General features: G+C 37.2%; 1 protein-coding gene across 3 annotated transcripts in view; it reads right to left on the bottom strand.

Annotated features, from left to right (window-relative positions):
- The window catches only part of LOC126836249 (discoidin domain-containing receptor 2-like), a 103459-nt gene that overhangs the window by 39129 nt on the left and 49919 nt on the right, over positions 1-14411 (bottom strand). The window lies entirely within an intron of this gene.

The following is a 14411-nucleotide window of genomic DNA, read 5'->3' as shown; positions in this document are numbered from 1 at the left end:
ACTCGTATAAACCTAAGGAGAACGGTCGTCGAGCCGGAGATACCTTTAACTGTTGTACAACGACCGAATGGTATACACATGCATTTACTTGAAGCATCGTATTACAATGATAATTTACAGTGTTATGTGATGGGCAGGTGTATACATGCAAGGCAAAACCAACGCACTAAGTGTTATGAATACCAACGAACTACAATGATTTAACAAACGGCCATGCGTTGTGTAGGGGTGAAGAAAAAATTGTACAAATATTTTTAAGACTAACACATTTATAGGCCACTCCCTATTACTATATCAAATTTGCAGCATACAAAGATCAGCAAACGTGGACAACGGGCGTTCATTATTTAACTGTTTAATTGCGTTTGTACGGTTTTATAGGCTTAATGCAATGAAATATATTTATTATATTATATGAGTAGGGTTTGAGATATGATCACAGCAGTTGAACAGCACAAAGAAACTTTCACCTTTAACGAGTAGTTAAAACCTATTGAACGATCTAATTCAATTGCGTTCTGTATGAAAAGACGGCACCTTTGACCTCGTCATTGTAAGACTGCGCGTTAGAAAAACGGTTGCTCGATCATAATAATATTAAACCGAGCAACGTTAGACCGATCGAGTGTTATTATTGGGTGTGTACGCGTTACTTCTGACAGGCGATCATGGGTTGTAATTAGAGAGAGAGGTTAAGGCGGCAGCGCATATTGACGCTATAGGTGTTTCCCGATTTCATAAAAAAAAAGGATGCCGCTCGTCGTAATTGACGGGTAAAGCCGATAAAAAGGGGGTTTTTCCGAATTTTAATCGTTTTAATAATATTATAATATAATAAAAATCATGAATTCGTGATCGTTACCGACCGGTTCTCACCCACCTGCGGTAATTAAATTTCTTTGTTGTAATCATCCTTTTTGACGTACCTTGGTCGTTTAGACGAAGCCGACAGACAGGCCGCCGGTCGTTTACTCGAGGTACAGTATAATAATAATGATGATATAATAATATCGGAAAACACCTTGACTTGCGGGTGTCGTTTGCTGGAATTATGTGCACCTATAGCCTACAGGTAAGGGTTATACGGGTAAAACGGTGGCCGGTGGTAGATTCGACGTGGAGCGGTTGAGACAAACTTTTCAGGCCGATACCGCCGAAATCCGAATCCAGAGGTAAACATTCGACATTCGAACTACATAACTACCATTACAACAATACCATTTTTGTTTAATTTCGTATAAGGACCCATTTCCGAGTGGTCTCGATCGAGGATAACAATAGCCGTTTGCTATTCTCGTTTCCCACGTTTATCTGGCTATTGTTTGATCTCAAATGCGGGTGTACTCGGCTTTTAGTTACGTTGTTTAGGGTATTAAAGTAGATGCGGTATCATATAAACACACACACACATACACTTTAATCTATTCTGATCCTGTAACTTCAATAATAGTAAAAAGTAATTAAAAAGTTGGAACTACGTGAATTCCGACTACCGCTTAGCTGCCAACCGCCAAGATAAGAATTCATTCGTTTATTTTTTTCCTTTTTTTAATATATTTTCGTTTTGATATAAGATCCAAAACAGAAAGGTATGTAATATGTTTATCGCTCCCATTAATTTCCGCCCGCTGCAAGCTGTTGACAAAATACTACTGCGGTGTTCTTCGGTCGATCTGATAAGTCGGCACGGCGGCGGCAGAGCACACGCATAGCACAGCACACAAGCGGCGCATGGTGTTAACGTTGCTCCGGGAAGAACACATGGGTAACATGGCTCATATGCCAACGTGGAATGAGAAATCATAATCATCGTCATAATCATATTGTAATTTTAGCCTTTAACTCTATAATTAGACAAGCGTGCGGAGCGGCAGCCATCAGATTGTATGTAGTACAACGAACGAGGCTTTTTGTTGAATACAATTAAGTAAAAACAAAGAGGCTGTAATAATATTATGTCGACACACCGCTCGAGGTGCTCAAATTGTGGTTTTCAAGTTTTGAACGATATCTAACAAAAAAAAAAAAAAAACAACAACAATAATAATAAAACGCCTTCCGGATCTAATGAGTCGAATATAGGAGGTCAGCCCACAGGAAACCAGTATGTCCAGTATGTAAGTAGTGTGCATCATTCGTGTGTAAAGAAAACCGACCAGTGGTTTTTATCAGTTGTTTAATACTGAAAATTTCACGGGCAAGCTTCGTTGATAGTATTATTATTCTATGCTAAACCAAACGAATATTGGTTCACCGTTCGACGGACATGGAAATGAAAATGTAGTTAAATCGGGATAAATTGTTTTCCTCAAGACAATACCCGGGACAAGGATAATATTTTCGAAAACACTTAATGCAAATTTTTGGGTAAATTTTTTCGACAAAAAACTTTTTTCAAATAATAGCAAATTAAATATTTATTGTTTTCTCCAAAAATTGAAAAACCGACCAAGCAAACATATCGATTGTCAAGTTTCTGGAAGAGTCTATTGCACATGTCATTTTCGTTGTACTTATAAAAAATAATAATCACGAGAAACGTAAAAAAAGTATTGAGATTTTGATAAAACTAAGGTACTTAATCTGGAAATGACAAAATATAAAATAAGAGCATGGCGGCTAATCGTTTGATTCCTGGTCGACCGCTACGTCTATCGCGGATACTGTAATAATTGCGTTTTAGATCAAACATAATAATCTATCTAAGCAAGTGGTCTGGCTAAAGTTTCTTAGCTTCTCAGTGAGTCTATGGGTTCGGGTAGCGATGGGAACAGCTGTCCTAATGTTTTTGCCATACAAGTTTACGCACTTCGGTCTACTTGTGTGAAAAAAACTGTCCGACTTTAGGGTGGAAAGACGGCAGGCGACGCCGTAAATCTACGCCTTCGCGTGCTTGTATCGATTATTTTAACGACTTGTTTTTTTTTTTTTATAGAAAATATCGTTCTCTGTCCACGGCGGAGAGGAGTCTCTTTTATAGATAAAAATTACAAGTTTTCGAGGACCGAACCGAAAAAGTATATAATATGAACTGGTGTAATCCCGACGGGGAGCAATCCCGTGCACAGTCCGCAGTGGCGGTCACAATGATTTATCCGTCTGGCCATTCAGACTTCAAATGAATGGCAATGGCGAATCGCACGGCATAATATAGAACACAACAGCTACGATCAGCACGTTTTAACGGACTTATACATAAGATCATGATCGTAATTAACAGACAAACGTATTTACCTCGATCAAGGTGATAAACGACGACGGCGAGGCAGATTTGTTTTGCTGTGAATCATTCCCACGGATGACCACGCATAGTATCCGTTCTTGTTTCAACCGGCTACGATAATCATTCATAAGAGAGTTAAAACTGGTAAAAAAATATTAAAAGAAATATTTAAAAGAACTTCAACGGAGGACTACAATACGAAAACATTGTGACATTTAAACATGAACGGTTGACTTTTGGATTAATCCAAGCTATTTACTAAACTATCTAATTTTTTCGACTAAAATATTTTCCTCACGCACGGTTTTAACTCGTCTTTGAGGATATGCAAAGAATAATCTGACTTAATTTCACAAGCGTTTTCATTCATTTGATCTTAACGTCACTCCGCTGGCTAGGCGCTATAAAAACAGAACTAATGACTTCTCTGTTTTGTACCGAAGCGCTTAAAGCTGTAATATATTTATTCCAAAACGATTTAACGCGCGCGTCTTTTCTGTAAACAAAAATTTAACGTTATTTTCATGTGTAAATATTTATACTAAGAAAACCATCGGATACACCACGCATTGTGTTTGACTGGAAATCATTATAATATTGTTACGACGCGGTCGCGGTCGGTAAGTGTGTAACAGAACAGAACCCCTTTGGCAGTGACTACTCGTCAATTCGATCCATACAGTTATATTTCGTGTATAGTTAGCTTTCGTGAATTGGTCTGAAAATAATATTAATTACTGGCAGAGACGGTGTCGCCAACGTGGCAGCACGGTGCAGTGTCCCAGTTGCACCGTCGGTAATTTGTCACCTTCACCTGTCACCCGTTTGTCGCATGATTTGTCTTTCGTTAACGTCACGTGTGCAACTACCGCTAGCCAGTGCACCGGTGCTGTTTCTGGTGCTGATGTCGCAGAGAGCTCCGCGTCTGATGGCAGTTTCGCTACACGACCATAATATAATATATATAGCCCCTCATCGTTGTCGGTGGTACATATTGGATTACTTTTCCATTACCGGAAAATGCTCTCTCGACCCGGCGCCGACTGCTTGTTATTTTTCCATCACGTCGCATTCCCCAATACACAGCCCACACACGCCACCACCGTGGCTGGAAACGCTTCCGCGGGTTTTTGTTTTCGCAGGATTACTTTTCCACCTTATCTTAAGCACATTATTTGCACCGTGTAGGCGTTACAAAAGCGCCTTCACGGCAAACACTTCAGTATAATACTTATCACAATATACGTTAAGCACCGGAGAAACGTATGACTTTTCCTTTGTACAAAACGTTCGTAGGGCTAATTGAAAAACTTGAGGGGGCCCGAAGAACGGTGTTCTTCGAAAATCGAAAAACCGACTTGTCGTTAATATCAACTACACTGTTATTTATTTGTTTTGAAATGTAAACACTGCAGCGCATTTTCATAAAAGAAATGTGTATACACTAGAGTAATTACTGAAAAATTAATGTTATTCTGATTAAGTTCCAAGCACTCAAGTCAAAATACTCAAGTTCAAATGAATATAATATAATCATACGCTAAATCACATTACCAATAATGTATCCAAAATTATTGATCGGAGGATACAAATTTATTTAGCAGGGTTTAACGTTCTAAAGTTTGTGTTAACTAATTATACAGTTTTTTATCGCCATAATTTGTAAAAAAGAAACTATATAAGAAATGTATGTAATGTTTAAACAATAATTACATTTATTTTTATTTAACGACTAACAACTCTTTTGTCGAGAGGCTGATTAAAAAGTATTTAAAACTGAGTAAAAAAGTTTTTAAATTAAAATTTTAATAAACAATATTGGTTTGGATTATATCGATATAATGATGCGTGGGTAGTTCATTTCTTGTATATTTTATATTCGTTCAATTATGATTGTGTATCTGATATTTTCTGTTCGTAGCTCTATTAACAATAGTATATAGCTACTATATTTATTATAATATATTGACAGTCAAGGATATATTTACGTCTGCAAGGAGCATAAAAAAAATCGGAACTAATAGTCCAACTGGGGTTTATATTTCACAATAGAACGACTTGTTCCGGGCCATCGAATAGCAATTTATATTAAATGATGACGACGACGATGCGCAATCCAGAGTTGCACACGCTTTTACCGAGAAAAACAGCCAGTAAACATTTTAAATAGAAAAATTATTTACTTCCATGTCGTATAGAAATCAGCCTATAACACGTGCGTGAGCACATTGGAAAACCGAAGATGTCTGGCGTGCGCACTGAATGCCAAATGAACTCGGGCACGCTTTGAATACATAACAAAATCGAATTTCTTTCTGTTTTTTTTCTTCTTCAAACTTTTCAATTACATCAGCGAAAACCCTTTTCTACGGCCCGCTCTTCGCGTAAAACATAATAAAATATACGATGACGATGCCGAAAAAAGTCACCGTCACGAAAGAATCAATATCCAGGTCACTTACACGGTAGTAGAGCTATATATACATAACAAGAATGATACAGAACTCTATTTTATTTGCCACCAATCAATATCAAAATATGTTTTTCGTTCGACTAGTATACAAAATGCGTGAGATTTAACAGCTGCGTCGTGTCCGGTCAGACACAAATTATATTTCCATTATATTGTTCTATAATATAATACACTCAATTGACTATTTAACATTAAAATAAACTATATGTAATATTGTCAATTGAATGTATACAATGTATAATACTGAATGGTACTATTTATGTGTTTACTCGGTGTGCTACAAGGCATTCACACCGGACTCGTTATACTTTAGTAAGCGTACACGCATGATAGTATCTTGTGTAACATACACAATAACAGTGCTCGAATCTATTGGGCGGTGGTTTTGGTTTATCACATTAAAACACACACTACAGATGTACATTTTTGGATGGTTTACGAAAGTGGGTTTTACGATCGTCAACGTGTCAGTAAGGCTATACATGTATAAATAATGTAAGTGGTAACTGGTAATCTACTATATAAAACAAAGAGCGAGACTTGTAAAAAAAAAAAACACATGTACCTATATTATCGTATAATAATATGGACAGACACAGATACGATCAGAGTATTTAATATGTAAGTGTGTACACAATATATTTATAAATATATAACGTATGGGTACAGTGGGTGTCTGTTGGGGATGCGTCGAACGTTAAAAAAACGACGATAAATCTGTGAAGAATTATTTTTATTATTTACAAAAACACCTTCTGTCTGCCGCCACAACCGCCTTGGTGGGTCATGTCACCGAGGCCCGAGGAATTAATAAAGAGCGACGCCGGATTGTTTATGTTGAACGCGGTCGTGCCACGACTACCATACCCGAGGCCCGGCCTGGGTAAAGGGATAACAAGCAGCCTTCGGCCATGGGCGTTTTTCATTTCCTTTGCCAACTCCTCATATTATTATTAGATATACGTACACATAGGGATATGGGGATGATCGACGGTGGTTGTATAGTTTTATTTTTATAAACACCACAAACGCCCATCGACAAAATCGAACAGAGAAAAAGGAGAAATCAAATTATGACTATTCAAAAGACTATAAATTACACGAATAATTGAGTATAATAATTTAAACGGGGGCGAGTATTACATATAAAACAATAAGTATACACAACGATATGATTCGAGATGAAAATTACTGTAGGTTGGGTTTTTTTTTGGTTTGAAACAATCAAAGAGAAAACACGTAATGAGAAGTCATATCTTTTTGGGGGAATTATTTTAATATTAATAAAACACTATGGTACGCAGGTACCTACATACAGGGGATTTGGTTTAAGTACACACTGGAGGAGCCACAAGTCTCCATCGCGTCTCTTTTGTGTTGCTATAGAACAAATATTGGTGTTTTGTTGTACAATATGCGCGGATTAAGCTCTCCAGCGGAACATTTGTTCGAAAACAGTGTGGTTATATAGTTAATCGCAGCGCACATCTGTCACGGGATCGGACCAACACCGTTATAAGTATACATGGAAAGTGTAAACGTAGTACTGAATATTATTGATTGAGGGTGTTTTGATAATTCGTTCCCCGGCGAATACCAGAATATAAATTGAACTGCACCGAAGCAATAAAAATACTGGGGTAAAAAAAAAGAGGAAAAAGTGAAAACGATAGGTTTGGTTCGACCTTTTACTATCTATAAAAAAAAACAAAATATCAGAGGGAATCGTACAAATTCATATCTATGTGTATGTATCAATATATGGAATTTACGTGGTTTTTGGCCGGGTTTGGGTCCGTAGGGAAATCTTTACATGTAATGTACGATCAAAAACAGCAGACGCAAAAAAAATGCTTACCATAATTTATATGTGTATATTTATATATACGAGTATATACATACACATACGTATATAGTACAAATGGTTCGACTTTTACCAAACATAACAGTTCACCAATTTGTATTTTTACTGTAGTTAAAATCTTTAATTTGTGTAGTTCAACAAACGTTTGTATAATAATTAAATAATATATTAACATGGAACAGACGGAAAAACTGTGTAAGCTTATAATTCCCTAGTAAGCACAAGTTCTTCATACAAGTTTTTATTTATTTAAAAACAGTTAAAAAATAAAAAATTGTTTCTGTTGGTTAAATATTTTTAGCAATCAAGAGTAGATTTCTATGTAGCAACGTTAGACTATTAAAAATAAATTACTTAAAAATTAGCTTAATGTTTTAGTTACAAGTATAACTCGCTAGTGTTTTTTAATACATTAATACAGTTACTAATGTAAAAGTGTTTTAAAATATGTGGTGTATATTATAATAAAATCATTTTTTTATCATATCGTCATCGCCACGGCGGACAAGTGTAAATAATTGAAAATATTAAAACAAACGAATATTATGGATGTTTAGATATTAAAATAATAACTTTATGATTCTTTTCCTTTTTTTTTTTATGTGCTAATTATTACGACGAAAGAGTTGAGAGTTGGCGTGCCACGTTAAACTAAGCGTATAAATATGTTTTTTTTTAAACTTTTTTAATTTTATGACGCCGTTAAAAAACTCGAGCGCAACGATAAAAGTAACGATGATGGCGTCCACGTGCATAGCACAAATTAAACTCTATACACGGTGTAAAAAAAAAAATCTGAATCGTCTTCATCTTTTTTTACACAAGCGACATAAGATGAAAACCGAATTCAAACTTACCAGTTTCGTGCCGAACACACACTCTGAAATAATGAACGCACTTAGGGGAAAAACACACGACCCCGAGGGAAAAATGAAAAGTGCCCGACACCGCACCGTATATAAATTATACATTTCGGACTATCACAAAACATGCTATACATATATCTTACACGCACACATTGTATATGGCTTGTGCTTAGGGGCGAGAGACTTTATATATATATATATATATATGAGATAACTGCGATACAGTGCGAGGAGAGCGGTATCCTATATTATTGGATACATGCAACACCTAAAACGCCCTACGGCGTGTCCAACAAGTATTCTATCTGTGTGTAAAATATTGATTTATCGAATACTGATCTACCCACTACGTAGAGATCATCTCAACACTCTGGCGCCCCGCATTGTCTTTTTCAGCAACCGTTCCAAGTCGGCACATATAATACCATATGTATTTATTACTATTATAAGCGCAACGCGAGAGAACTGCGTTAAACGTTGACCCCGGTTAGGTCGTGATTAATTAACCAGACGGTCCGGATCGATTCGGTTAAATATTGTGTTCATATTTGTACCCGTTGCGCTGTGTACGATTAATTGGATTACCGTTAACGGCGGGACGGACCGGGCCAACTCGGTTGACCACGTTTAATAATAACGATAAATAATGATTGTAATCCAATTAAATAGTTTGTAGATAGAACGCTTAAAAAAGTTTCCTTTTTTTTTTTTTATCCTTATGTGTAAGACAATTATTATAAATTTTCCCTCGAAACGACGTGTAACTTTTGAATTGGAATCGATCGGAACGGACATTTGGGTTGGCCGTCCCTAAAGGAATATTCCGGTCTTTGGAAGTTTCTCGAAATGAGTCGGTGACAAACTGACAAGTATCGAGGGAGTAGATGATAGAAACTTTTAATTTCGGGGTGTCGTCTATTGGCAGGGCGGAGGGACGTCAAACCGAAAGAACCGTTTTACCTGCGACCAATAAATAATTCATCGTTCTCGTTATAGCTAGTCTCAGAGCAGTGGAGCAGTAGAAGAAGGAGAAGAAGTTTATTATATTATTATGATTACCCGTTTCGCTTTTACTACGTACGAACAAGCGAAGGCGATTTTCGGTCACAGGGATTTGTGTACATAAAAAATAAAAGAAGAAAAGTTGAGCTAATTTTTTGTTTATACACAACAAACCTGGTACCTACACATCGGCTATATACAACCCTCGCCCGAGATACAATCAATGATTGATGTTGGCCTTCCGTTCAGTTTCCAAACGGCTTCTTTTACAATGGCGGTGGTGGAGGTCGACAATCTGGGAAATCAATTGTTTGCGTAGCACGTCACATCCTGTCGGCCGGACGGTAAAGTATACTTTTTATATATATAGTTACGGATCGTTGTTCCCACACGTTAAACTTATTAAGACTACGCTGTGTTGGTCCGAATACAAAATCGTATAATAATATACTACTTAAAAGACAGTTTAGAACACAACACCGGTAGCGGTGGATCGTTAATTCCAGAAACGCTAAATAAACTATTAACTATCATAATATTAGATATTGTTATAGAAACATTTGAAATAGCCTACACCGTTTTTGGATCTACTCCAAACGGTGTACGGTCAACCCGAGCCGTTAATCAACAGTGATAAATCGTAAATTTTGATCTAGAACCATAGATATGTGTATAAAACATATATTATTTTAACAGCTTTTTGTATTGTTTGAAACGTTTTATTTCTTTTTCAGTGGACCAAATGCCTTGTTCCATTTCCTGTGATAAATTATTATCATATACATTGCATAATATGACTCCTGTCTCTCTTTTTTTTTTTTTTTGTAATAGTTTTATTCGTTTGAAATTCACATGGACCGGTCTTTGCAGTTGTCCGAATACATATTGTTTCCTGGCATTAAAAACTAAAAAGGTGTTTAATGAATTATTCTGGGCCGGTCGTCTTGTATGTTCCAACATGTGGGTGGCAGCACGCGCTTGACATGCGATAGCGATCATACCTTGGTTATTATTTTATAATAATAGCCAGCGACCAGGTACAATTTGTCTAGCTGGGACCAGATGTCAATTTACGGAGGGTTCATTTATTTAGCACATAAATAAATCTTTTCTCAGCTCCACAAGCCAACGTCGCATCGATAAGTCGTCGTAGTTATTTCACACGGGTTTTCATTGTTTCTGCACATTTGTGTAACGCGTTACTGTACGGACCCGTAACATCTTCCTGGCTTGTCTCGCAGAGACTCACACAACAGTAATAATAAGTATGTTTACGGTTGGTTACCCGGTATATATAGCTCCGGTGCTTACGTATCAATGATATACAACGTTTTTTTTTTAAATCCTTATGTAGTTAATTATGCAATTTTCACACAGCCATGCGTATTTCATGTATATATATATATGTACCGTCATCGTATTGTGTTTCATACATTTTACGGATCACACGTTTCTTGCGAACTCCCCACACCTCATCGCTAAGTCACCAGGTTTCTATACTTAGATATCTGCAGATGCCGAGAGATCCTGAGCCGTGTCGAACAAATGACACACAGCCACCACGACCGTTAAGAAAAATACTTGAACGAACGTCAAGAATTCGCCTAACAACGTTTCGGCATTCGATTTCTCTTCAACACCAAGCACGCTATACGAAGCAAATCGATTGGTCGTCGTCGCAGCATTTCCGCGACTCTTTGGAATTTTCCATCTTCCCTATCCTTCGCTTATCGTAGTTTTTGAAAACCGCACAACACCGGTGCCTGTATTGTAAATTCATTATCCGTATTTGTTACTAAATACTATGCGCCAAGCCAAACACTATACGGTTGTACCATGCAAAACTTGTGGTCTGAATATGCGCCGGCCTCGATATAAATATCGTGTGCTTTATGTCTTTGCCGTTACGACTCCGTCAATTTATTGGAAAAGCCGCCCACGGCGCATTTATACCCCGTCGAAAGAGCGCAGAGACAAAAGATACAACAAAAAAATATTGTTTTTCTCTCATCCGATTAGGGGCGGTACTCTGGGTTTGTGAATAAAAACGGACGCAGGATTTATGCACTGCTCTTATGGGAAACGACCAGACATGGCGTAACCATTATATGGGTAATATGTGGCGCGTGCGATTTATTTCTACCATTTGCATTCTGTCGATTTTTCTCTCTTGATTTACTTCACTTTAACCCTGGCTCTCTTTCGCCGCCGTCGGCACCGAGCTCTACATTTGTCCGCATCGGTCCGGTGTTGTAATGTCGATAAAAAAAAGATAATAATTACAACCGTTTGACTGACCGGCGAGGTTCGGTCCGAGTTAACACACGGATCGGTTCTGGCAGTTATTTGACTTCCCTCCGGTGCTGGAGTGGTCTGCGGCGGAGGATGAGGTTAGGGGCGGCAAAACCCACCCCGGCGGTTGTATGATTGATCGCTTTCGGCTCGCACACACATGTATATCTTCGTGGGTCATTCGAATTTAATCGGTTTTTCCCGATGCATCTGGCGCCCTAGCGTTACCCTAGCCTAGTCTGGATTTTTCTCGAAATTAAACCGCAAACCTCACAAACTTATCATTTACCCATAATGCGGCAACATCCCTTTACCGCAGTTACAGTCGCCGAACATCGAACGTTCATTAAGCCAACACATTTCATGCCACTATGTCGGTCGGGGGTAGAGTCCGGAAATCACATTACATTAATTAATAAATTTATTATTTTGGTATCCGGGCTTTTCCTGTGGACTTTATTGCGTATTTAGACATATTCTACACCCCTATAAGATATTAATCAGTCGTGCCTTGTATGCTTTAGAAAAATTAATAACAATATTATCCGAATATAGTGGACTGTTTAAAGCTGAAATTAAAAATAGTGAACCTAAGATAATACATTATAATTATTTACCACAAACTTTTAATAGAGGCAACTATAGGATTTATTAATTTCTTTTAAATGATAAGATCTTAAATATATAAAATAAGGGTAACCGACCAGCTATACATTATAGAGGAGAGAACAAAATTCTCCCTTGGTTGAGTAAATTTTAACTACGCCAGACATACGCTTTATCAACTTGCCTATAAGCATTACTTCGGTTGCATTCAATCTAGTTTTATTTTTATATACGATACTGAGTGAAAAGAAAAAAGCTCACAAACGTAAAAAAAACTTATTAAATAAATGTATTGCCGCACAGAAGTCCCACCCGGTTGTTGCGAGCTTTTCACACTTAAGTTTAATATTTAATCCGGCGGTTGGTTTTAAGAGCAAATTGTCGTCTGTCGGCCGTACTTCAAGTGCTTTCTATTGTATCTCAATAAAAAAAAAAAAAAGAAAACCGAAAAGATTGACCACTAAATGGCTCCGGGGCTAAAACTTTTAGCGAGAATTTCGCGGTAGCAAAAACAAATAGTGCCGGTTCGAAATCCAACGTGCCAAGTTTTCTGAGAACAACCATAGGCGCTAACGTTTTCCAAAAACATAAGAAACAATATATATATATATATATATATACATATACGAACGCGACATCAAACAACAAGTTTTACTAGTTTATTCATGTGAAACAACATAATAATAAAAAGTCTTTCAATTTCAACAAATTCTATTAACATTATATTATTATAGTGTATCAATCATACAACAGTCCAAAACGGAGACTCTAAGCTAGTTACAACATTTTGTTTTAAACTGGCACGTCGATATTTTGTGTAGGTACGGGTATACACATATATTTTAGATAATTTACTTTGAAGATTACCCGACACAGACTCTATGCTAGCGAAGGCTACCGTAATTTGTCGTTCCAAGTGATTTGACCCGCGTTATGTGGGCGTGTACAGAGATGCTCATAACACAGGGCGTTTGCAAAGTAAATAAGGCTTAACGGTGTGTTTTGGCGGGCAAATAGGTCCTTCGAGAAATGCGGTTGTCGAAATCCCCAACACACATATGGGAACCACGTATCGTTATTACGTGCAAGTATTGTTGACGATAAAACTTGATTTTTTTTCAGGGGATGGGGGGCGAGTTAAGTCGGCAATATTGTTATGTTGATTCAGATTTTGCGATGGTGATACCATATCAATTAACAACCGAGCAGACGTGGCACACGCGATCCAGAAAACCGGCTATTTCAGTGTATGATATAATATATACCCGTGTCTCTTACACGGGTTGTCGATTTCTTTATTAATCCTTATATTATACACCGTCCACGTGGTTGTCGTCCGACGAAATCAATCCGACGGGAAGCAAAAAAAAAAAAACACACACACACTGACGTAATTGACCGGCGAATAAAACAAAAGAATTTCCGAATTGTTCGGTCGAAGGGGTCCGTTTGGCTTTTTTCTTTTCTTTTTGACATGCGAGACGACGCTGACAAATGGCGTTTGACTGACGTTTTAATAATATTTTCGTTCGGTCGGGCGTAAAAGTCTAGTCATAGATATATTATGTTTTCATACTCACATAATAAGGGTAATGGGTGTACACTTATACGGATAACAGACGCTGTTCGCCCGTAATTCTAACACGTCGAAAGTAGATAGATGGTCGAAAGTAGTAACGCACTATATATATTATACACATGTATACACCACACGGCTTACAGTCTGCTACTATATTATACAAAACTATACTACTGTACTACGTATATTAGTAATAAGTCTTAAAAACCTCAACAACGCGAAAAATAATTATATAGTGGAGGAAACATAGACTCCAAATTGGCCGGAAAACGATTACTAGTATAATTATTGACTTCACTCCTAACATCGATCACTTTCTTTCGCTTATTTTGTTTTATAACTAGATTCTAGTCACTTTCATGGACTTTAAAGCTTATCGTGGTTACTTAAAACTTTAGACATATAATTATAGGCTTAAGCAACCACAAAACAAAAAGTATAGTTTGAACAAGAATTTAACGAATCAAAGTTGGACCAGCAGCTGTTGGTTATAAGAAAATGATCTG

This window comes from Adelges cooleyi, unplaced genomic scaffold, assembly GCF_023614345.1.
Source record: "Adelges cooleyi isolate 19-005CV unplaced genomic scaffold, UGA_ACOO_1.1 ACOO_flye_CR_arks_rails_tigmint_CR_PRNA_23, whole genome shotgun sequence".
Lineage (NCBI taxonomy): Eukaryota > Metazoa > Arthropoda > Insecta > Hemiptera > Adelgidae > Adelges > Adelges cooleyi.
Note: the sequence above shows the minus strand (reverse complement) of the source record. Positions and strands in the feature narration are given on the sequence as shown.